Below are 24,701 nucleotides of genomic sequence, written 5' to 3' on the forward strand. Positions count from 1 at the left end.
TACAATACTGAATCAGCAATCACGACGAGTTTGCTGGTACTGTAAGAATATAGACTGGATAATAAAAGCTATACAAGACAAGTTTGCCCATGCATAGAAGAGTGCATGCCTAGTGATTAGGAGTTTGACAAAGTCCATGCCCTAAGGCCCACTTTGCACCATGACTACTTGGGTACTGGCTGATCTATTACAATTCTGCAAGGAGAGTGACTGGCAAAATATATAGCAGCTTCACTTTTAGAACAGTGTATACATAAACACATACTGCTGAATGGCTCACTTTAATACTAAAATAGCAGTACCAAAATGCTTGGAGGAAGTGTAAAGATACAGACTGGGCAATTGAAAGTTTAAAAGCCAAGTTTACAGGTGCATAGAAAAGGGCATATATTATTTATTAACCTTCCCAAAGCCCCAAGCACCAGCACATCTTTCCGAGGGTAGGATTAGGATTTACAAATGCTATCACTTTTTAAATTAAGAACCATAAAAATAACAAATATTAATCGTTTTTTTCTTCTTCTGATAACAATATTTTTTTATACGTCTTCTATTTAGATGCTTTTAATCATGAAAATGCAAAGAACACAGTTTACCGACTAACACTTTTCAAACTCTCCAACGTACGTAGATAATAATACCTTATACGTGTTACTATCGAAATCGGAACCTTTACAGCCTCACAGTTTGTAATTTTTGCAAACACGTGCAGAAGAAAAACAGTTAAAACGTGCGCACGTGTGAACTGCAAAACGTGCCATCTAAATAGGCGGAGCCACATCTTCCTTCCATAGACTACTAAACAACCAAAAACTATATAAACCACACCTACTGTGCTATTAGTTTCTTTTTCGCGAGTCATTTCTGAATCGCCAATCTCTGTTGCAGGTTCCGTTTTCTAGCATGGGATTCTCTTTTTGCCTCAACAAACATATTCCGGAGTTGTAATTTGTTTCAATATGGCATAGGCATAGTACTTAGTTATAATTTGTGGCTATTTGTCAATATTTAAACATTTATATGTAGAAAAAAATGTTATTGCATGTTTTTCGCTTTTTCTCTGTAACGTCAGCAGCTTGTTTTTAGAAACAGATAGATTATAACAAATATTGCTCCTTTTCTGTTTCCTTTCACTATATATATGGTGACTTTTTATATTATAATATTGATACTGTTCTTTGCTCGAGAGGTAGTGCTGACCCGTCGACGCAAACCCTAAACCTTTACAATCAACGTCACAATCTTACACTTGGTATTGTGTTTTCCCCTAGAGATGACATACTGTTAATATGTATATTATAACAATAACAGTCTTGGTGATCTTAGTGGAATTCACAATCCGTCGTCACAAACAGTAACGATAAGTAAGCAACATTACCGGCTTGCGGCTTTCAGTCTATTGTCCCCTTGTGATCATGTGCTGTGAGAATATATATATATTATTATTCTTACCGTCATGATCTCAGAGGAGTTTATGACCCATCGCCACGAAGATCAAACTTTTTCACCTCCCGGAGAAAAGAAGTTCAGTAAATAATTACTGCTCAACAGTATTTCATTATGGATATTCTGTTAAATACATAACTTTATTTTCCTTTTCTTTTTACTGTAGCAATGGTATCAATCGTTATATTATAAGAGATTGTCCTATTGCTATAGAAGAGGAATGGGAGATTTTTCAGCGCATCTGTAATATAATTATCAAATATTAAGAAGTACTTGATCAGATATTTTTATATGTATTAAAATATAGCTATCATACATACTTTGTTACTTTAAATATTTAATAAACCCTACATTTCTGAATGTTATTTTCTAATTTCTATTCTTATTTGCGATTCCTATTCACCCTCTCCCTAAAGAATATATAGGACCTGTACTATATATTATAAGAGTACCATTCTATATATTCTTTTGTGAGTATGCGATTTATTAGCGGTACAGTCTGCAACCTGTAAACACTACAACAGCACGTGATTTATTAGCGGAACAGTCTGCAACCTGTAAACACTACAACAGCACGTTTCTGAATTGTACAGAATACAAATTTGAAAAATAATGCATGCATTTCTATGTAATATGAAATAATTTATATATAACTGTTTTACTTGTTCTCTTGATCTAAGATAATGCAGGAGTGTTTGTTGTAGCACTTCTATTCTACTTTATTTAAAAGTAACTGATGCCCTCTTACATCAACAAGAATGTGGGGCAACACTTATATAGTATATACCACGCTTAACTGATATTTTATGAAATTCCATTTTTAATTGTCACCCCTTTCATATATACAGCGACAGATTCTGAAGAAAGTTTATTTGTATTTGCTTAATAAAAACTGTTTCAAACCTAGACTGAGTTTTTTGCTGCGCAACCACACCTCCCCATCAGGGAAGTAAAGACCGCATTATGAGTAAATAGTACTCATAAGAATTGGGCTAATTACAATAAAGTAGACTTCACTTTTTTTTTCTTTTTCACCCAAAGTGCAAACTCTGCCTTTAAAAAAAAATATATATATCCCGCGTGACGTCATATACAGCGCCCCGTACGCGTACCGCGCAAAAGATTCTAATTGTTCAAAAACAAATTTTTATGTATTTAATGTACATATTAAGGGAAAACATTATCTGGGATAATCATGAAAATATTTTTATTTAACTTTAAAAAAGTGTATATTACTTTTAAAATCAATTACGGTAATCGCGGACGTACGTCGTAAGAGGAAAGATAGTTTGAAGACTTATACATTTTATAAAACAATATAGTACTGCACGCTAAAGGAGAAAAGTCAGCACAATTATTGACCCCTCTCCCAACATTTAAAAGCCTCTGGGGGAGGTGGTAAATTAATCGAGACTGAATACGTTAGTACAGCCTACTGTGCTTACGCTACTAGAAAACACAACAACAGTACAAAGCCCAGATTTCCATTCTAGTGATTTCTTAGTTGCATGTCTAGTTGTCAGATCGACACACACTCTCTCATGGCTGGTATACACCCACACCCCATCCATCCAGCACATCTGTCACTACACACGTGACCTTATGTATAAAAAAGATGGGGCACATGTGTTCTACGCCATTTTAGAGTTGTTCCCAAACTACTGAACAAGGAGGCCCACTACTACAAGCGTGGCCTCTTTGGACACTGAGTTAGTGGTGCCCGAAGCCCTGAGCGGGTGAAGAACCTGCGATGATAATGATGGGAGCACGAGTATGTCGTTAGCCATATACATTTACCACCCATGAAAAAGGCATAAGCATGATAATGGCTTTGTGGTGACGGACACGTGTTATAATGACTGTGGCTTACGTGCTTCAAATGAGTTTTTAGGTATGCGTGTGACCAAGTCTGATAACATCGGAGGCCAAGGACAAACACCGTGGTGTCTGTGGCAGGAAATCTCATTGATCACAGACAAGATAGGCGGAGGGTAAAATGAAAGTAACAGGTATAAAAAAAATAACGTAGGAAAACTACTAAAATGGCGGAGGACGGAGTATGTAATCAAAGTTTGGCGCCTCGGCAATATGATTATTAATATATTACAAAAGTATAGCAACGGATGACACACACGGCCCAGGAAAAGAAAGCGGCAAATTTAATACCTGAAATTAGGACGGCTTTGCTTGGCGAACTTAAAGAAAAAGAAAGAAACATGGGCTTGGAAACGAGGCTGTTCATGCATCGAGAGTACAACTGGTGCACAAGAAAAAACGGAAAGTTTCACATACTATCATAGAAATATAGCTCTTTTTTTCACCAGTAAAGTTAGTTCTCAAAAAGAACAGTTTTTTTTTAGCCCCAAAGCCCCCACGATCCTCCCCGCGTCCTTCGAGAGCCGGCATTGCTTTGTCAGAGAAAGCAGCTTACATGCTGCTCTCTCTATCGAAAAGCAATCTGCTTTCCTACTTGAAAGAGAGAGCAGATTAACTTGCTCTCTCTTTCGAATAGGAAAGAGGTTTGCTGTGGTAAAGTGGGAACAGCGACCCTCCCACCCTACCATAGCAAACAACAGTGTCCCGGGGGTAGGCACCCCGAGACACTGCAGGAGCCGGCCCTGGGAGGCGGTGGTCCCCATGGCCATCAAGGGCTCCAAGAGGGGGGCTGTGTGACCCCCTTCCAACATTAAAAAGCCCTGGGGAGTGCAGGTCCCTGGAGCAAAAAGGTCATTTTTATATATTACTGCCCCAGGAAGGTGACGGTCCCCCGGGCGTGTACGGGGGAGGGGGAGCTGAAAACATACTTAAAAAAAAAAAAACAGAGGGGGTGGCAGTCCCCGGGGCTGCGGGGGCCTTACAAGCCCCCCCATTATGGAAAAAAATTGCCCCCAAGATTTGGCCCCTGCAAAGGCTAATTAAGAATAAAACGGACTTCTAGTTTTTTTTGCCTTTTCCACCGCGCACGCGTACTATACTCGTAGCCCGCGATTTCTTATTTTAAAAAAAATGGGGGCCTAAAGATCCATGTGGGACCCCCTGAGCAGGCCTAGAAGGACAGGATGTTTCTACACTGCCCCTTTTCCTTATTTTTCAACTTTGTTTTACTGTTTTCTTGTGACTCGGTTCTACTGAGGCAAAAGATGGCTGCCAACACTTCCTGGTTTGGAATTTGAAAGACAGTTGACATCAATCAGCATGCAGCTCGTACTCGTAAATGAAAGGATTTCCGTACTCGAACAGTACTTCGTCTATAGATATCACTATGATTTTACTTTTGATTTTCTCAGGAACTACTGAACGGATTGACACCATTTAACAAAAAGCACAATCTGCGAACCGAACTCTACCTCTCTGCCAAATTTGGTGTAATTCCGTTCAGCCGTTGGGGATGTAGCCCTGGCTAAAGATCCCTATGGAAATTTGCATGGGGAAAACACATTTTGGGACCCCCTTTTTTTCTCAGCCCCCACTTGGCGCATCACCCCCAAACTTTCAGGGAAGGAGCGGAACCGAGCAGGCAATTTTCTTGGAGAAATTCGCAAAGATTCGTCCACCGGCGCCAAAGTTATTACAAATAGAATGTTGTGGATTTCCTATGGAAAGTAGAACATAACTATAACTACACACTGGCAACCGCCAGTAGGTAATATATATATATATATATATATATATATATATATATATATATATATATATCTATATATATATCTATATCTATATATATATATATATATATATATCTACATATATATATTTATATATATATATTCTCGCTCCAGTTACACCATACAGCGAGTCACTCGGGAAGTGGGTGCTGTTCTGCGGTGGTGTCCCGCATGAAAATCCAAGCTTCACAATCCTTCCTATTCCCAGAAAGGAAGACAGCACTCACTGGACTTTTGTTCAGCAGTATTTATTATTCAAACAAACAGACGCGTTTCGGAGAAACTCCTTCCTCGGTGTCAACACGTAACGCGCTGCGCCATTCAAACTAATTTACATTTCGTCATGGAAATCATTAAGGGCCTGCCTCAACGTTACATAGCGCGCTCCATCTTGGAAGTATAATCTTCCCAACTTTTTAACCATACCACAGTTACAGGCAAAACTTATTGCGGCAATTTATTCAAAACCGACATTGCATTTTAAGTATAATACATTGCAACTGTGAATAACTGTAAATGCATTTAATCTTGCCGTGGATCGGCAATTGCAAACTCTATCATGAGGTTGCTTCACCCCTCGATATTTCATATTCTTTGTAGCCGTGAATCGGCATTATTATGATATGTTTCAACAACAGCCTCGTGAACAAGTGGCGTGGGCCGCGAAACAAGTCGAGCAGTGTTGCTGGATTGAGCTGTTAGGATTATTAAATAACAGAAACTAAACGGTAGTGATGGTCGTTATTTGAAAAAAGAGCTGGGAGTGAGCGAGAAAATTGCGTCGGCAAAACGGACTCATATATATATTTGAGCTCAGTAAACGCTTCTGTCCCTCATACCCCCTTTTCCCAAATCCAATTTAAAGCAGTGGGTTTTTGGTAGGACAACTCTCGGCTGAGAGGCTCCATTAAGCCAACTGCACTGTGGAACTTAAGTTTAAAAATCACTTGCACTATTAGGGGTGTGTGACTTTATAGGTGCCTGCACATAACAAATGGAAAATGTCACAGTTTAATATGACTAAAACAATTGTGAACAGTAATGTCTCTTTAAGATCTGACATGAGAGGTTAATGTTTACTCGAGTGTATACATTGTGAAGAAAAATATGCAAACTATAATGTTTATGAATCAGTTCTGAAATACGGGGAACAATATACATGAAATACTTATTGTGACAGAGGAATTGTGGTTCACAATTTGTTCTCCGTGTAGGGGACGTTTATATGTTTGTGAGAAAAACGAATATGTTTTCCATGTCTATTTTTGCACCGGTCACTAATCACGGGATTAGCCTCATTTTAAATAAGGGGCGGGGATACTTGCACAGATCACCAGCGAGCAAGGCGTCTGAGAACGCTGAAACGCGTTTGGGTTTCCTGTTCGGAACATGCACTTTTAAAACTATGCTGAATAAATTTTACCTGCGGCTGCGGTAAAACAGAACATTTGGTGTCCGTCTCTCTTTTCCCTGGGAAACTTGGGCGCCGTGAGGAAAGCGGTGTAAAGAGTGGTCTTTGGATATATATATATATATATATCAATCAGATGTTACAGATTAATTGTGTAGTACATGCATGCGTATTAAAGCCCTGCATACGCAAGGCATTGTGAAGGTCAACCATTTGTAATGCTCGATTAATAAAGACAGACATGCCGGGTAAAGCCCTGCTTTGTCACGCCTGATGTAACACAAGAGTCTTATTGTCATCATTGTCCAATGCCTCTTAGTGGCTGAGATTAATTCAAGCAATCGACCCATCACATCTTCGTCTTTCTCAATGGAGCGATCAAAGTACTAGAAGCAGTGCTTAATTTGAGCTGTTGCTTTATGGTGCTCGGCACTGGCACTTAATTTCCAACACCAGGACTTATGACAGCCAGCCACATAGTAGCGCTGTTCGTCAAAATTTGTGATGAACACAACAGGAGTTGTTAAATAAATCTATATACAATAAAAATTACTAATACCTGCCTCCCAAAGCAATAAAAATAGCTTGGGTTGCAGGTATCAATGTATAAAAAGTCTGAATTCTAATTATTAGTGCAATGGGTGGCGCAAACTGCAGTGGTCTGCCGACAGGGACCCTGGCACTTATTTCTTTACTGATTAAGTACTGACAAGTTTGTCCACACATGGGTTCCAGGCTCTCTTTGCTATAGGTTGCAAACTGAACCCTCCTTCCATGACCCAGATTGGCAAAACCAGCCTAGGGTTGCCTGTTTCCCTGTTCAGAGAGAATCTGACTTGGTAGTTTGGGCATGAACATACCTGTTGAAGCAGCACCATGACTGATTTGCATATGGCTGGTTCTTTTCTTAAGTGGCACGGTGGCAAAAAATTGATGGACTGGATTGTGGCCCACAGTAAGTACCAGTTGCTGAGGTTAATTCAAGCGATTCACTAACCGCTTTTTTTGTTTTCCTAGGTGATTGCTTAAGGCATCGTAACATAAAGGGTGAGTTTAGGATGGCTCAAATAATGTTTAGATATTTTGGAAGGACACAAATCCAGAGAAGAATCTGAATATGTGCTCTTATCTCCAGCTTTGTTAAAGATGGCAGATGTAAGACCTGAAAGGAATCAATAGCTGTGGGCGCTCCATGAAGTGAAAAGAACATTCTTGACGTATAGGGTTGGGGATGATCAGCTAGTAAATATTTTATTTGAGAGAACCATTTTAGTGGGAAACTGTTGCTGAATTGTAAATCTGCATTGTCCCTGGGTGCTTGGGAGGGGCTTAGAAGGTTGGGAGGGCCCAGGAAGAGATGATTGGTGGTAACAGAAGAGGAGTAGCATTTTTAACTTGTTGGCAATCTTACAAAAATCTTGCTGAGGGACATTAGCCAAAGAACTCAAATCAGGGTAGAAGAGCCTTTTGGCCTGGTGTAGTGCAACTTCATTATGTTGGAGATGACGAATAAACTCGGCTTATATTTCAGCTAAATGCAGTTTATTCCAAGTATGCTCACTACTGCTAGGGGCTCTTTTTATTCCTCCCGAATGTTTAATAAAATAACCATCAGGGTACCAAAGTCATTCCCTTTGCCATGGTAGCACCAAATAAGTAACACCATCTGGTATTAAGAAGCATGAATTGACACTCAAACAGCTTTGAATACATTTGAGCAAATGTACTTATTTTGCCCCCAAACATCAGCTTAAAATTAGTTTTTTGGAAACGTACACATTTCATCAACAAACATCTCCGGGACATTTTCTGACAATAGATTCATTTTGCTGTGACCAGTCTTTCATTTTTTAATTAAGTAACTAATTCTCTTACCGAACAACAACTTCAGCTCATAAGTTTCTGAAAATACAGAAATGAGGTTTAAAATACAAGGTTTCTATTTACAGTAAAGGCAGTTATTCCATCTCCGTCGCAAATCTGGGATGGTCACTAAATACCAGGCATAATGTCTGTATACAAAGATGGGCAATGTATTTTTAGCAATGCCCACAAATGCATAACAAGCATGTCTTCTATGTAGGCGGGATGTTCATCCACTAGAAGCAGGGATGGCCACCACATTACAGGAATGGCCACCAGATACTAGGAAAAAACACCAACTACTACAGACAGTGAGAAATTATCAGGGACGACCATCACATGCATAGGATGTAACCCTATATGTGGACTGACCTGCATATGTATGGGGCGGTCTTCCAGTAACAGGGCAGGCCTCCAGATGCCAGGCAAGGACTCCATATGCCAGGAAGTATTTTCATCTGTTTTGGAAGATTATTCCAAAGAAGTGATCGTCAACAGATGTAAAACTGATCACCGATGCTATGATGGCTATTACACGTTAGAAGCCAGAAATGGCCCAATATGCAAAACATGGCTGCTATAGGTTAGAGATAACCAACATTTTCAGGAATTGCAATCACAGCTCCAGTGCAGGCAATATTCTTGCATACGCCCTCGCACACAAAGTCCCCCACTTGCAAAGGCACACTCTGCCTCTCTCTCTGTTATTTATAAAATGTATATAAAACACAATCGTCACTGTGTAGTTATAGTTAGGTCAAAGTTTCTATAGGAAAGGGTTTTTTGTTTTGCTAATAAGTCTGCCACTGTTTGGGAAAATTGCATAAAACCTTCCAAAGGAAAGTTAATTTGCCTCGCCTCTTCTTGGAATGTTTCGCACTGACCCATCAAGCAGGGGCCAAGAGAAAGGTGGGATTTCAAAAGCGTAATTTCCAATGTTAACTCCCATAGGCAAATTTGCTCTCTGATACAGAAAAAATGGCTGAATAGAATTATACCGTCATTGCCAAAAAAATATTAACTTTTCTCAGAAATCTTGCTTTTTGCATTTTTGTGTAAAACCATTCAGTTGTTTTAGGGAAATGACTGTTCAAATACTGGCTTGGGTTAGGTTGATGATGTTAAGAAGTAAGGTACATCTGGACCTTTGATGTCTCTGGTTGGCCAGTTTAAAGTGGACTAGTCAATCCTGATTTCCTAGCCTCCACATGAATATGATGTTCAGCCTTCACCAGACTCTGGCTTTGGCCCTGCACAGTGGGGGTTTGCTTTGGGGTCTCGCCTGCAGGAAGGACCTGCGCCCATCCCTCCATGGCAACCTAACACCCTACTTGGCCAACCTTTAGTAGCCCTTCACAGAAAAGATTGACCCAAGGGTCTAATAATAAATGATGTTCCGAGGCCAACTCTCCGCAACTGACCTATCCCACTGCACCCATCCTTTGGGTGAATATAAATAAAAAGACAATGTCATCCATAAAACATGCTTCACTTCTAATATATCCAAGTTCTTGTCTGAATAATTAGTAATTTCAACAATATTATTATTTATAAATAGACAGAATCATCAATGAGTTTATTTAACATGTCTTGAGTGATGCAGTTTGTGAGTTTAGAAGCACTGCATGATATGGGTCAAAGTTTTAAGTTAGTTCAACAAACTATAGTTCAGTGGGTTTTAGGATTAGCTCATTATGCGTTATGCATGTTTGCAAAGACCTCGGAAATTAACTTCAGACACAGTAGTGACCCCACCTGCGTCCAAGGCAGGGACCACAGCAACAACAACAGCTGCCAATAAAAGGGAGGGCAATCAGAATAGCCATAGATGTAAGAACAGTGGCTGTCAAAGATGAAGAATCACAGCAACGAGAGCAGATACGGCCGCTGCAGCCACCACCACAGCTGCAACAAATGCTCCCAAGGCAGCAGCAACTGTTTTAAGCACAACATGGACCACAGCAGTGAAAAGATGTAATGAAAGCAGGTACCAAAATCGTTCCTAAAGCTGCACCACAGCAACAACCAGATTGGTGATAACAGCTTTAACACTAGCGAAGACTAGAGCGTCGATCACAATGACAGCAACAACAACAGTCACACAAGATTTAATCACACCAGTGAACACAGCAGCAACAGGAAGGGCCATAGTACTAGCCATAACAGCTGCACCTATGGCTATTATCAAAGTAACAACAATAGGTGGAAGCAATGGAGAAACCACTGCTGTGATGACACTTTATACTGTAAATCTAACCATAACAGAGACCACAGTATTAACCACAACACTATTCAAGCAAATGTCTAAAATGCAAACATGGCAGGGACAACAGCAGTAACAACAGCAGAGCACTAAAACAGCTACTAAAATTGATAACACAGTGGACACTCCCATCACAAAAGAGTTTGCAACAACAATTGCTACCACATCTGCCACTATAGCAGCAACTCCTAGCACAGCATGGAACACAACTTATGCTGTCACAGGTATCACCATAGCAGGTACAACAACAGCAACATCTGACAGCAAAGCATAAAAACCGCATTTGTAACCACAGCAGGGATAGCAGCAACAACATCTACCACAACAGCAGAGATCATTGCCGCAACAACTGCTGTCATCAGAGGAGGTCCTGCAACAGCCACCTAAACAGCAGCAACTCCAACTTCACTTAAAAGTTATGAGACTTGGACATTTAATTTGCAAACATTTTTTAGAGTTTAGTCGAATAATTGTGAGGCAGCCATTATATACCCACGTAAAGAAGGCTGGCCGGTGCTACAAATGAATAACAATGTATATGTTTCGTGTGTTTTTATGGGCTTTAACGCTTTAGCAATTGTCATTCCTTAGCATGTGAGACACCACTCTCAGCTCTGACGTGTGCTCTAGTGTCTCTGCTGACGATTGATCGATTTCTCCAGCCTGTCACGACTCTTTTCAAAGAAATGAAGTCGTATAAGTCACCCTTTTGTCCTCTGGAATTTCCTTGCCAGTGGCAAGCTATCGCATTTCTCCTCAGCACAGGCTCATACTTCACTCCAAGCAAGTATGCCTTAAAGCCACATTACCTTGTCAGCTCGCCTGTTCTTCGGGTCTTGTGCTCCTGACTTACGAAACCGCGAAGCATTCCTGAAACATGACCTGCGATGAGTGACGTGCCAATTTTTCAAGAATTCCATCTGCAATGATGGAAAGATAGCCATTGACACAATATAGAGAAAACATGTCTGCCACCCCTTCTCTTCGGCCACATTGTGCTGTCAGTGAGATACAATGATTTGTGAATGTACTTTCCTTCACAGGAGCTCTTGAAAGGCTTCTGGCTATTTTTGCATACTATTCAATGCACCTGAGTAGAAAATGTCACGTGACAGGAAGGGTTCCAACTATTTTTTTCTGCATGCAGTTGGAAAGCACTGATGTCTGAGTTTGCTCACATTGCATTCCTTGAATATCCAATTACACCGAGTCTATGCGTTTAACTTCTTTGCAATCAGATTCAAGACGTTACCAACGTATACTGTATGTTAGCTGCACTGAAAGCGAATAATAATGGCTACGTGGCCTCCTTCTAAGCACTCGTGCCAAGTCAGCACAGTCGGATTGCCTGGGGCCCACAGCAGTGACAGTTTCGCTGATTTTCTGTTAAGATAAATACTTCAAAATGCTGTCTCAAACAGGCTGTACTTGGATTTTCTGTTTCAACCTGTAGATTTTTCGCAAGCTTGACCTCTGTACTGACTTGAAATGCTTTCCTCAGGTACTCGCCAAAAATCTGTACTGCACAAAATAAAATGCCTTTTCCAATCATGTATTTATTAATCCCATATTTTTCATAAATACGACAGTTTTCAATGTGGAAGACAGCCAGAATGTCATTAATGGTTCTCATAAAGGAAGCAAGTAAATTAAAGTCAGCTGTTAACTTTAGTACATATTACTTTAAGGACAATGCCAGTCATAATTACAAACAGTAATATCTAGCTAGAAAAGACCAACTTTGTTTTAATTCTTCTTCTTTAGAGTCTGAAAAATGCTAACTCCACGGAGGTAAACGCACAACATATCCCACCTGTCAAGAATGCTATTCACTTAAAAAATATATATATATATAAAATTTGAAATAATTTAATTGGTAAAGTAAATGGTTAGATTTTTATTACATGCTTGTATAAAGTATATGCTACCTAGTAGTCCCACGGGACTGAGTTATAAACCCGTAACAGCAAGGGTCCTGGAAGGAAGTGGTTGACACAAATGAGGGAAAATCGTATATGTATTTTCTGAGTCATAGTTGCACTGAAAAAAATCTAACTTTCACAGTTCCCGTGTGATATCATTAACCAATAAGCTCAGCCTGGCTCAGATATGAGTATTTTATAAGTGGCACATTTTAATAATTGTACATATCCAAGCAAGTTTAGGAAGTGTTAAACTTGGAAACTATAACCCTTTTGAGAGCAAAGATAAAATTAATCTTTACTAATGCATTACTTTTGTATTGAACACAATACACTTGCACAAATAAAGGATTGCCATCTGATTAATTAATGTATTTGACACAAACAGCAGAATTTCTTTTGGATAATAACCATGACTCTAAAGCTCATGTAATTCTTCGTGCAAACATCAAGTATTCTTGTTCTAATTTTCTAAATGTTTTTTTATGATTTAATTGCTTATTAAAAAATGTATTCAGCAAATCTTGGGCGGGGGAAACTTGAGTAAAACATTGATACATTTCAACCCTAGTTGTTTCTCCTAAGTGGTCTTCGCCAGGACAATGTAAAGTAAATAAAATACAAATATTCACTTAAAAATGATATAGGTTTTACCGCCATTGATATTGGCCAAGGAACCATTGGGTTTGTAATAATTATTTTGATATAAGGATTTGTTATATCCATTTTCTAAGGACAGCAGTACAATAAAAGCAAAAAGAAAAGAGAGAAAAAGAAGCCTTCTCAAGCCATGCCCCAGGTTCTGGAAGCTCATTCATAACCTCACTCCAGGCTTGCTCCTTCAGTCTTGTATTTCATTGAGATATTGAAAGTTCAACACCACCTTTTTCAGGTGTGTCTCATCCAATTCAGCAAAAAGATACCACACACTCAACCCACTAATCAACCTTATAGGCACCCTTAAACTACACTCATCCCCTTTTTTTGCATCCTTTTTAGGTCGAGCCTGAGCAGCGCATGCTCTGCCCGGCGAGGCATGCTGCACTGTAGTATAAACTTGATGCTCTGCCCACTCTCCGCCCAACTTTGCAATTGGCTCCTGTTTCTCTCCTTTCTAAATGTTATCTTTCGATTCGTGAATGGAATTAGTAGTCCCTCCTTAGTACCCCCTTTTTTGCATTTGTAACCTCCCATGAGGACAGGAACTTTTACTGTGTTTGTTACTTGGTGTGTTGTGTTCACAGTCTGTAAGCACTATTTAAAAAAAAAATGACTTTATCCTGTTGCATACAGTAAGTGACTAGATTCTTTTAAGAAGAACCACATCACAATAAATGAAGAGACGAAAACCATCCTCTCTGTGATTTATTTGAAGAACTTTATTGATTATTGTTATTAGCTCAGGGTATATCTTGTTTTTGAATTATATGTGGTATTGATTTTTTTCATTACCTCTTGGTTGATGGTGGATGGCCATCACCTTATCCTTGGAGCTTTTCGTATTGTAACTTCAGATTTTATCAAAACTTAGCGCAATTATCACTCAGCCATCCCTTGCTCATGTACTGCATACAGTAAGTGCTTTCCTGCAGGGGGCTGCTTTTCAACTCTCTGCTCTTCATTGCTCGGGGGCCGTGCGTAATGTTTCAGTAAAGCACAGCACATAAAAACAATGGCTAATGGCACTTTAAAAAAAATGTGTTCTGCTCTGTTCTTTTTTTTTGTTTTTATTTATTTATACAGAAACCGGCATCAAGTTTACAATATGGGTGGCCCTTTACTTTCCACTCTGAAACTGAAAGAAAACCTTTGCCCAGAGGGTCCACAGCTAAGGCTTTTCTTCTGTTGGTTGACGTGGAACTGCTGTTAGCTGCTGCTGATGGGCTGCACCGGCCCCACCTCCGGTTCCAGGCCCTCCTCTCTTGGCTGTCCCCAGCAGCCTGGGAGCAAGGGGGTGGTGAGGCAAAGAGCCTGGCCAGTGACATAAGGGGCCCTGGACCCAGGCAGTACTCAGACCCTGGACTCGCTCTGTCTTCTATATGCACACAGGGGCAGGGCATGGACATAATTTGCGTATAAGGGGCCTAACCTGATAAAAAAGGACACTTGCAGCCAGAGCTTCATGTTAAAAGAACTTGCCTCCCTAGAGCTCCCGCAGGAGCAGGAGAGTGGGTGAGCTTCAGCTGCTGAGTGATAGTCCCTGCAGCCCCTGTCTCATAAATAACTGGTCTGAGTAGAGTGCCTTAGAGCCCAGTGCGAAGCAAGTCAAGGCACTTGGTAACAAGCATTTGCAACGCAATAGGTCTGGCAATTACGAGATTTTAAGCGATTGTCATTGTAAATGACAGTGCCTTTTATTTATGTGTTTAAAAAATCTGCAATAATAAAAGGCATTGTCATTTACAATAACAATAGGTCAAAGTTTCAAAAATGCGAGACCTATTGAATTGCAAATGCTTGTTTTATACATGATGTTAGATTGTCCTCTCCTTTGTACAATGCTTAGCTCCTTTCTATGTAGTATAGAACTTTATAAGTACCTTACCATAAATATATGAAAGCAAACAGTGGGGACAACATGCTTATTTCAGTGTGACTGCAGACATAAGGGTGATTGTACATTTACCTTCTAATGAAGTTACCCTGTGATTCTGTCAACAAGGCATATTACTTCCTGTCTTTGGATTACGAACCATTCTAATTTACAACTTTAGTCCAGTAAGCTTAATCTAAATAAACCAATACTACAACCCCCAAAACTCATTAGTCTGTTAATTAAAAGTTCTGGATTGGTTAGTGTCCCTGAAGAAAAGGAGTCACCCAGTAACCTTACCTCTACAACACTTTCAAGTCATACTTGTGACTAATAACATTGAAAGGGATATCTTGTAAATAATTTAGACTAGACATGAATGAGGCAGCCTGATTTTTCAAAATGTTCACCATAAAATGACCACATGTAAAAAAAACTATCACACGTGTGGGAATTGTTTCTTGTTCTTTCCCTCATTAAATATGTGGCAAAATCAGGGCGAGTTGAAGATGCTGCTTAAAATGATCATTCTGCCAAAAATAACTTTTTTTTTATTTCAATTCCGTTATCTTTTATGACACCAGATATTGCGAGATTGCAGGGAAAAATTGGCTCTTTTATTTGGAACACCAAGTCCTCTAGAATCTCCTGGAAAAAGCTTAGGAGAAGTTTAAACACGGGTGGTTTAGCTCTACCAGATTTATTTATCTACTGTCACTCATGTCATTTTAAAAACTTTAGAATACTGGCCAATAAGATGGATGCATCTTCACTGGGTTTATTGTTTCAGGCTTTATTGCATGAAATTCCCCAGGGGCAAGAGTTTTTTCTTTTTAAATTTGGGGACCTGAAGTTTTATAAGAAAGTTAGGCTTAAGATTTTGGGTGCTGCCTTGAAGAACTGGCTATACATCAGGAAAAGTCTTAAAATCCCTTACTATGCATCCCAGTCCCCAATTTGGGACTCTCCGGGTACTCCGGACTGTCTTAGAGATCAACTGTCCCGGCCTTTGAAAATGGCAGGCCTAATTTGTTGGGGTGATTTGCAGAAGGATTTGCAGCTTTTGAGCTGGGAGTACCTCTTGGGTATGACAGGTGGGACACTCACTAGATTTAAGTATTATCATCTGTCAGGATGGTGGACAATGAAATGCTGGGACCTTGAAGAATCAAGCTCCAAATTTGATTCAGTCTCAAGGAGGGGTGGATGGAAACATGAGGTTTCTTTTTGGTACTGGGCCCTTCTAGAAGCCGGGGGAGTGACTGAACTTGAACTTCAAAAACTATGGGGAAATGTCATCAGTGTTAACTCCAATGATATCAGGGGCATCTGGGGGGATTCCTTTACTACGTTGCAGGCAGTTGTTAAACCTGCTGCCCTTAAAAGAAACCATCTATACACTACACATAGGGTATATTTAGCACCTAGAAAACTAGCTAAGGGGGCGCGGCCTAGAACACCATTTCCCTAGGTGTAAGCACCCGGCTGCGGACGATCTTCATATGCTCGTCGATTGTCCGCGGATATCCAATTACTGGATTGAGATACAAGAATTTTTGGAGGATATGCTCCATCAACAAGTGGAGGTTACCCCAGGGACAATCTTTTTCGGCCTTACGACAGATTACCACCTGAATGATCTAGCCTCTAAATTGATTTTTTATGTCATAATCCTGGCAAGGCGAGAGATATGTAGGGCCTGGAAAGATGTAAATGCCCCAACTTTTTCAGAGTGTCTGAAACATATAATGTTTACAAGTGAATCAGATATGGCCTGTGACAGTACAAGCTATAATAAGATCTGGCTGGCCCTAGTGGCCTGGCGAAATAGGGAACGGTGGTCCTATGATTTTGCCCGGGCACTGTTGGTTCTTTGTCTCCTAAGTAACACAGGGTCCTGTTGGTGGTCTGAACTTCGAGAGGACTAAGAAAACAGTATCGGCTTGAGGGATCTCCATCTTCATCTCTTCACAGGCCTTAACGCCAGGGCTGGGACAGGTTGGCTGTTTGAGAGGGGATGTTTTGTTTCCCATCAAGAATGCCCATCACGGTGTATGAGGACAAAAAAAAAAGAACATTTTTGTTGATTTTTTACATTTGGTAACTTATTTTACCACCTCTCAAACCCATTAAATATAAAACTGAATTCTGAGCTCACTGTGTGATATGTTTGTCTTGTACTTTTTTTTATCAACTCAGTTACTGAGATAGCGTGACTCACTTTGCAGAAAACCCCTGACAGTGACTGATAACAAACAAAAAAGTAAAAAAGCATAACAAACATATCTCAGACATCTGGTAATAGTGTTGTGAATTAGGTGAAATGCATACATTTGTAAGACAAATGTTGAGTCACGTGCTTTTATTGTACAAGCCCTACCAATAAATCTTACCGAAGCCAAGCCTGTTTTGACATGCAGATAGATTTCTGTGGTGTCTGGCAATGGCACAACGAGTGCAAAAACGACTGCAGGGAATTCAGCTGAGATTAATTGAAGCACTGCCACCGCCTTTTCCTTTACTGTGGCCTTCAATGTGGGAAGACCTGCCTGGACATTTTTTCAATATGAATTGACTTTATCCCTTCATTTACTGGGGACGGAGCTATATGTTCTGTTTTAGGAATGGCACAGACTGTCGCAAAATAAGCATGGATAATGTTTGGCATGATCATGGTCTATATATCATACTCTTTCCTAATGTCATTTCTGTTTATTAGGCTTAGGTCACTTCAAAACAGGACTATGGTTCTTCAGAGCTTGCGTCTGCACCTACAGCTTTTGCAGTACCAGCAGTTGTGTTATGAATGATGAGGCCCACCTGCAAATATGGTGCGAAGACCCCTACATTTTCACTTAGATGACCTGACTCATTGCTTGCAAAGGTCTTGCTCATAGTAGGGCTTCCTGGGTTTCACCCCCATTCTACGGAGTCCTGTATCGTGACTCTGAGGTTGCAGAACTTGTACTGAATTCTTTTGGTTGAGCTGGTTTAATTTTTACTGCTGTCGTGGTGAAAGAATTCACTTTCAGGATGCTTAAAAAAGTCATTTAAATAGCACTCACATTAAGGGACCGTCTACGATGGCGTAGGAAACGGCTCCGACCCTCAGTCGGAAGGGTTCCTACGGCATCGTAATCAGCAGTTTGGATTCATTTCAGACAGACCAATTTGGATGGAGTCGGTCGGAAATTAATCCAAACTGGATTTCTGAATGGCCTCCGAGCCCGTCTGTCATTCGTAAAAGATCCTGTCATCCCAAGGACGGCTCTTTCCACCCGGGGGATTACAATGGCGGATTCCCTACAGCCTTTCTGTGTCGACCTTTCCGACTCAGAAAGGCTGTTGGAAGTTGACATTTTGGGCCCCCAGCAGGGCCACCATGGGTGCAAGACCTCCACATGGCGGCTGAGGGGGCACATATGGTGCCTCCCTGTTGATCCCTGCAACCCGTGGCAGGCACCTTGAGGTTTCTGCCACGGTTGCAGGGATGAACTGCACCTCTTCTCTTTATAATGAGAGTATGCATTCCGATTGGAATGCATGCTCCCATTGTAAAGAATAGGACTGCGACCATCCTAATTACTGGGTTGGGACCGCCGACAGGAGGTCGTTCAGTTCCACTACCCAATCGATGTCTGACATTGAAATCGGCCCCTAAGAGTCTACTGTTACGGTGATAGTTCACTATAACTATCAGTCACTCCTGTAGCATCACCACAGTGGTGCATTCATGCTGTGTCAGTGCCAACACAACATTTCTGTTGCACTTGCTTTCAGGATTTTGGGTCAAAAGTGCAAGGAGGGTAGCCATGACAGAAATAAATTGAATTGACAATACATGTTGTGCAGTGCTCAGAGTATTAACATCAAAATTACACCCACTCTTAGCTGATCATTTGTAAGTAATTAATTATTGGTTGTGAGTGTGAGTATCAGTGCTTATTCGGAGTCTTGTAATGGCTGCCTGTAATGTCAGCCAGCAACATTTTTCTCATGTTGATAGGAGCCAATCAGAGTGCTTGGTCCAGTGGGAGTAATATGGCCCTAGGGGAAAATGCTCCCTGGGTCAATATTGTAGTGTAGTTCCTAGTTTCCCACTAGGCCCTGCGCATTAGAATAACATAAACAGTAGTATCGACGTGGAACTGCTTATATTCCAGGCCTCCACTGACTATGCTAAACTTAATTGGGTTGTGTTACCAACTAGCTCAGAGGTCACTGGAAACTTTCTTCTCTGCATAGGAAGTGATCAGCTTCCTTGGCACAGACAAGAAGGGATTCAGCTTTCCAACAACCGTGCAACATGACAACTTTGCTCCTCAGATCAAGAGTCGATCTCTAGGGTCGTGTGAAACAATAGACATAGATTTCACTCAGTCAGTCTAGTGCAGTTTACTTTCACAGTATGTAGAGAATAGAGAGACGGGCGTTTATCAATAAAGGGTTAACATTTATTGAACAGTCTTTCTTCTCGTACAAGAGAAATGTATTGCCACAATTGCAATAACTGTTATTATAAAAAGTACGTACAGTAAGATAAGGATTGCGAAATAGAACTGTAAAAGCATTGATATGGTTTCTTAGCCATACAATGGTTTAAAAGTAATAAAACATATATACAGTCATATATACATTAGGCTAACATACTCAACTGGTGCTTCTAACTAAGCCTACCCCAGTGTGCCTGACCTAAGCCTAACACGTGAGAAGGGGAGCAAGTAAGTAGCTTAAGTTAAGTTGGTTTTGCCAAGGTTTGTTTCAAGAATTCTCGTCTAAGGGTTTAGTCAACACCATACCTCTGAATAGAATGATGGAGGATTGGTATCTCCTTCAGGGGTCTCTCTCGATATCCCAGTCACCCGCGAGGGTAAACCGGAAGCGCCGGGACTGGATTTCTCTGCACGAGAAATGCAGCGGCTTCTCTCAGCGCGTCGAGGAAGGAGGGGGGACAGCGTCCGCGGGCAGCTGGGCTGGATGTCTTCGCAGAGGACGGCTGCTCGGCTCCTCAAGCGTACTGAACCACAGTTCGCGCTGTAGCGGCGATAATGGTAATCAGTAGCTTCACCACCACAGGATAGCAGGCTGCAGCGACAGAGTGCTAGTTGTTACCAACACGGGGTCATGCAGGCAGCTGGCATCAGCAACAGGTTTGCTCACAGCTAACAGCTCACAGCTTCGCATTGCTTAAGGCAACGTTGGTAATATTTATACCTGACAGGTGCCGGGTTTGACGCAAGTTTGCTGGACATAAGACGTCAATTAAAGATGTCACTAGGAAGTGACAGTTATCAGTTGCTCATTAGAGTTCCATTACTAATCAAAACATAGCAAGCGGGGATTTCCAGGTTTGCTAAGTTTTTATCTTGTTGAAGAACTCGGAGTGTTATCTAGGAATATCAGATAGTGGCTGCTGCTCTGTCATTGCACTAATTGGTCGCAAAGGAAGTAGCAGAGAGTCATGCTGGAATGTGGCTCTGTTCGTGTGAGGCCAGAGATGACTTTTCAGAAAATCGCACTTGAACGGTTATGCCAATATAGGGAATAAATGGTTTTATGGCCGAATAGGGGCATAAGGTCACAGTATCGATCAGGAACCTAGATAAGCACGCAACACCCACTCCACGTATACATGTCCATCAAAATTACTAAAACTAAGCAATTAGATGTATGTGTAACATTGCCCACCCCAAAATACATAAATGCATTCGAAATAGGCGTACTTGCAATACATGGAATTTAGGTACTGTACGTTTTTTTAAAGCATAGTAATCATTCAAAAAATTATTGCATATGAAGTCAATGAACGATTATGCAAAAGGAATTACACATGAAGTATCTCTGACAGAAGAAATGCGAGATAAACCATCACATAAAAATGCATTGTAATAACATGTGTGCTAGAGGCTGGTGTTATGTTGTTATGTCTCTAGATGTGTTTAGAAATAGAAGTGTGAAGCTTCTGTTCTCTAAGAATAGTTTTTACGTTAAGCAAAGAATTGTTCGTGCCAAAAAAAGGGTCAATATTAGAAAAAAATTGTCCAATTCAAAGAAAAATAGATTTCCAAAGCTCCTGGCAGTTTTTGTTGATCAAAACTGAAGGCCGAATTCAGAGTTCATGGGAACGCTGTGTGTCGGAAAGCTTCTCAAAAGTTATTGTTTCTCTATGGGTGAGAACATCGTATCAGACAGGCTCGCAAAGAATTGGTCTACAAAATCAGGTGATAGTTCAACCAAATTAGATAGCGCTGTAACTTGGCAGGTGTGAGAATGATTGCTGTCATCGAAGTCAGGACCAGCAATGCTCACAGAACGTTGTACCTGGATGATGTTGCTTTTGTCACTCGCTCCACTGTTACCACTTGGCTGTAGTACAGGAGTCTCCACGAATGCCGTCATCAGGATTGGTAGCCGCTGGGGACAACACAATGCGTGAGCCGTTATTGGACTTAGCAAAGTATCGACGTCCATTGGTACTGCTGATGGAAGTGAAAGACAGATGTCCAACACGCATTCATCGCCGCAAAGCATACACCGTAGCACAGGTAAAATGCAATTTTGCCATATCGGTCTGAATGAAAGGAACCAGGTCATGTTTAGATCTCTCAGCCTGGCCAATCCGAGGACGTTAGTTATCCTGTCCCTGTAGCGCATTGCTAGGATTGTCTCTTCCATTCCCATGGGAGCTATGTCTGAGCCGAGGCTTGCCATAACGTAGCAGGATGGTCAAAAATAGGATCCCTGCGATGAGTCCCAAAAATAGTGGAATACCACCAAAGATGGAGTGCACAAAATTAGGAAAGATTCCCAAAATTGCCTGGAAGGGTGTTAGCAGTCCCGTAAAGACTGTCTTAAATATGCCTGGGATGCTTGTAGCACTAGACATGTTAAGGAGTTGGCTGAACATTTCTACGAAATGCACGGGGCAATTTGTTGATAAAAGGTCATGGACCTCAGTAGCCGTCCTTGCGACTAGAAGATCATACGTCTCTTTAGATGACGTTATAGGCACTGTTGTCTGTAAAAGCACAGATTTCATTTTGCTTAATGTATCAATTCGTATAGAATAGAGATTCAGACGAGGCCAGAGGGGAGTCACTATGTCTGGAGGCCCGCTCGGGAACAATGCTTGCATGCAACATTTGACCATGGACGTTACTTGTACTAGATAACTTTTCCCTGGCGCGAGGCCACAGCACCTGTGATCCGTTCTAAGAATGTAACTCCCGTTTGCGAGTTGCATAAAGAAGGGCTCTATCTGAGTTGCAGGTGTGACTAGCTGGTGGCATGAGAGGTTGTTTGAATTTCCATCACATGCTCCGTGTAAATTAATACCCTGACACAAAAGTATACCGCTTAGTGAGTGTTTACAGTTGTCACCACTAAGAAATACATTTTTGTCACTGTCACTATAGCAAGAATGAGTGTATGGTAATTTCCATTCGGATTTAACATATCCCTTACCCAATTGTTCATACTGGCCAGCAGGTATGTACTCAAGGCATTTATGAAATCGGAAAGTTGTTATCGGAATTGTGATAATTCCGTGTATTATCCATTCAATGACAGGACTCTCTGACATTGTCAATGGTAATCTCTCGAGTTTCTCGATGCTCAAGATTGTATAGTCTGCTCCTTTCTGTGCCAAACTGATCTGTTTATCAGTAAGGTTAAAAATGGAAAATAATGACGTCGTGTTGATTAAACGCCAAGGCACATAGCCTGAACGAAGATTTTGCAGCGTCCAGCCTAATTCTATAATAGAGCGTAATTGAGACTGGCCATGTTGTAACATTAGCAAATCTCTGTCTATCACATCAAAGGCAGAGGATACAATATTGTCCAAAGAATATATTCTGGAAGACAGAGTCATTAACCCATTGTCTACCACAGAAAGTGATTTCTCCAAATTAATACGATCAATTTCTCGTATTTTTTCAGCAGTTTCAATTTGCTTTACTTTCCAAGCCTCGTTGTAAGCAGCATAGATACTGGTCGCTATGAAACGCTTCTGACGCTGTTTGCGTGGTCCAAGAATGAAATCGCGCAAATCAGCACCATCTTTTAATAAAGACAAGTGTTGCTTAATTTCAGCCAGTGTGGATGTAGTTAGCCATTCTAGGCAGAGTTTCCCTACACTGTATGTGGTTATAATCCCTGGATGTTGTCTCTGGGAATATCTAGAGTCTAATCTGGTCATTTTTAACCCCTGTGTTTTATTCAGGAACCTATCTTGACAGTTATTTGTGTCTGTAGGCCAGATTAACCACTTTTTCCAATCAGGATGTGTTCTGTTGAAATGTAAAATGTGTGACACGTCTAACTCAATATCAGCTGTTGCATTTTCAGGTATTGGCTTCGGTATAGACGGTGTTTTCATTTCTTTGTTCTTGGCTAGGCCAAGACAAGATGTTTGGTGTACAGTGTCATTTAAAAATAACATTTGTTCAGGTATCATGCAGGTTCTAAAAAGTGCTTCAATGCCTTGCACCTGCCAATCTTTTGTACCCCAAATCGTTTTCGTTTCAATATTATTTTTCCAATAATCAAAACCAAATGTCATCATTTTGTCATAAAATGCTTCTGAATATATCAATTTAGAATTTGTCAGCATTGTTTTCATTCCTGTTTTATCTAACAGTTTATAATAAAACGTTTCTGCATCACTGGTGTTAAACCCTGAGAAGTATTTGAATTTCTCAAAAAATGCTTTAGAACTGCTTTTAGGTGGTGTAGCACAATGTTCCCATTGATTATACATAAAAACATTTCTAGGCTGTGCAGATTTATGCAAGTAATGATCCCCATAGTGGGTGTAACAGAATAACTGCTCATAACTAGATGAACCTTGTAAATAATCATGATCTGTGAATCTAGCTGACATTACTAAATCAGACATCATGTCATTAATACTGTTAAAGTCCCAATCATCAGAGAATGTACTCGGTGTCACAAAGTCACTTAAGGAAACCTTTAGTTGATGAGGATACTTCAGGATTTCGACCGGACCATAGATCTCATAGTCTGTTTTCTCCCATACTACCCCACCAGGTATTGGAATTGCTGTGACATTTACTGTTGACAGTTCTCTTTTCTTCACGTGGGATGATCTGTGTGGTTTCAAGACTAGGTTGATGTTCTGACTTGCTGTGTCCATTGTAATATATTTTCCTTCAATGAATTTTCCCAAACACAGTACCATGATGAGCCAAAGCAGGAGGAAAAATACACCTAGACCAAACCAGAACTCTAGCCAAGGGGAAATTAAGTAGATTTCCTTCAGTTGATGAAAGAGTTCCGTTGCTTTTTCTTTAAAAGACTTTTTTGTTTCTGGCATTACTTCGGGGTCGTTAAAATCTTCAGAGAAGTTGTCGAAGTTGATGAAATAACCAGAGGCAGTTCTGTCAATTGATGGGATTGTTTTTTCAATCTGTCTCTCGGTAGCACTTTCTGATGCCACATTAGTGTAGACTGGTGTTGTTTCTTGACGAACTGTTTCAATCTGTGTTTCAAGAGGCACGAGTTCCATGGCATTATTGCATAGTCCTTCATTGTGCACTGCAGGCTGATCGAATGTGATTAGTCTTTCAGTTTGAAC

This window comes from Lissotriton vulgaris, chromosome 2_1, assembly GCF_964263255.1.
Source record: "Lissotriton vulgaris chromosome 2_1, aLisVul1.2, whole genome shotgun sequence".
NCBI classification, from domain to species: domain Eukaryota; kingdom Metazoa; phylum Chordata; class Amphibia; order Caudata; family Salamandridae; genus Lissotriton; species Lissotriton vulgaris.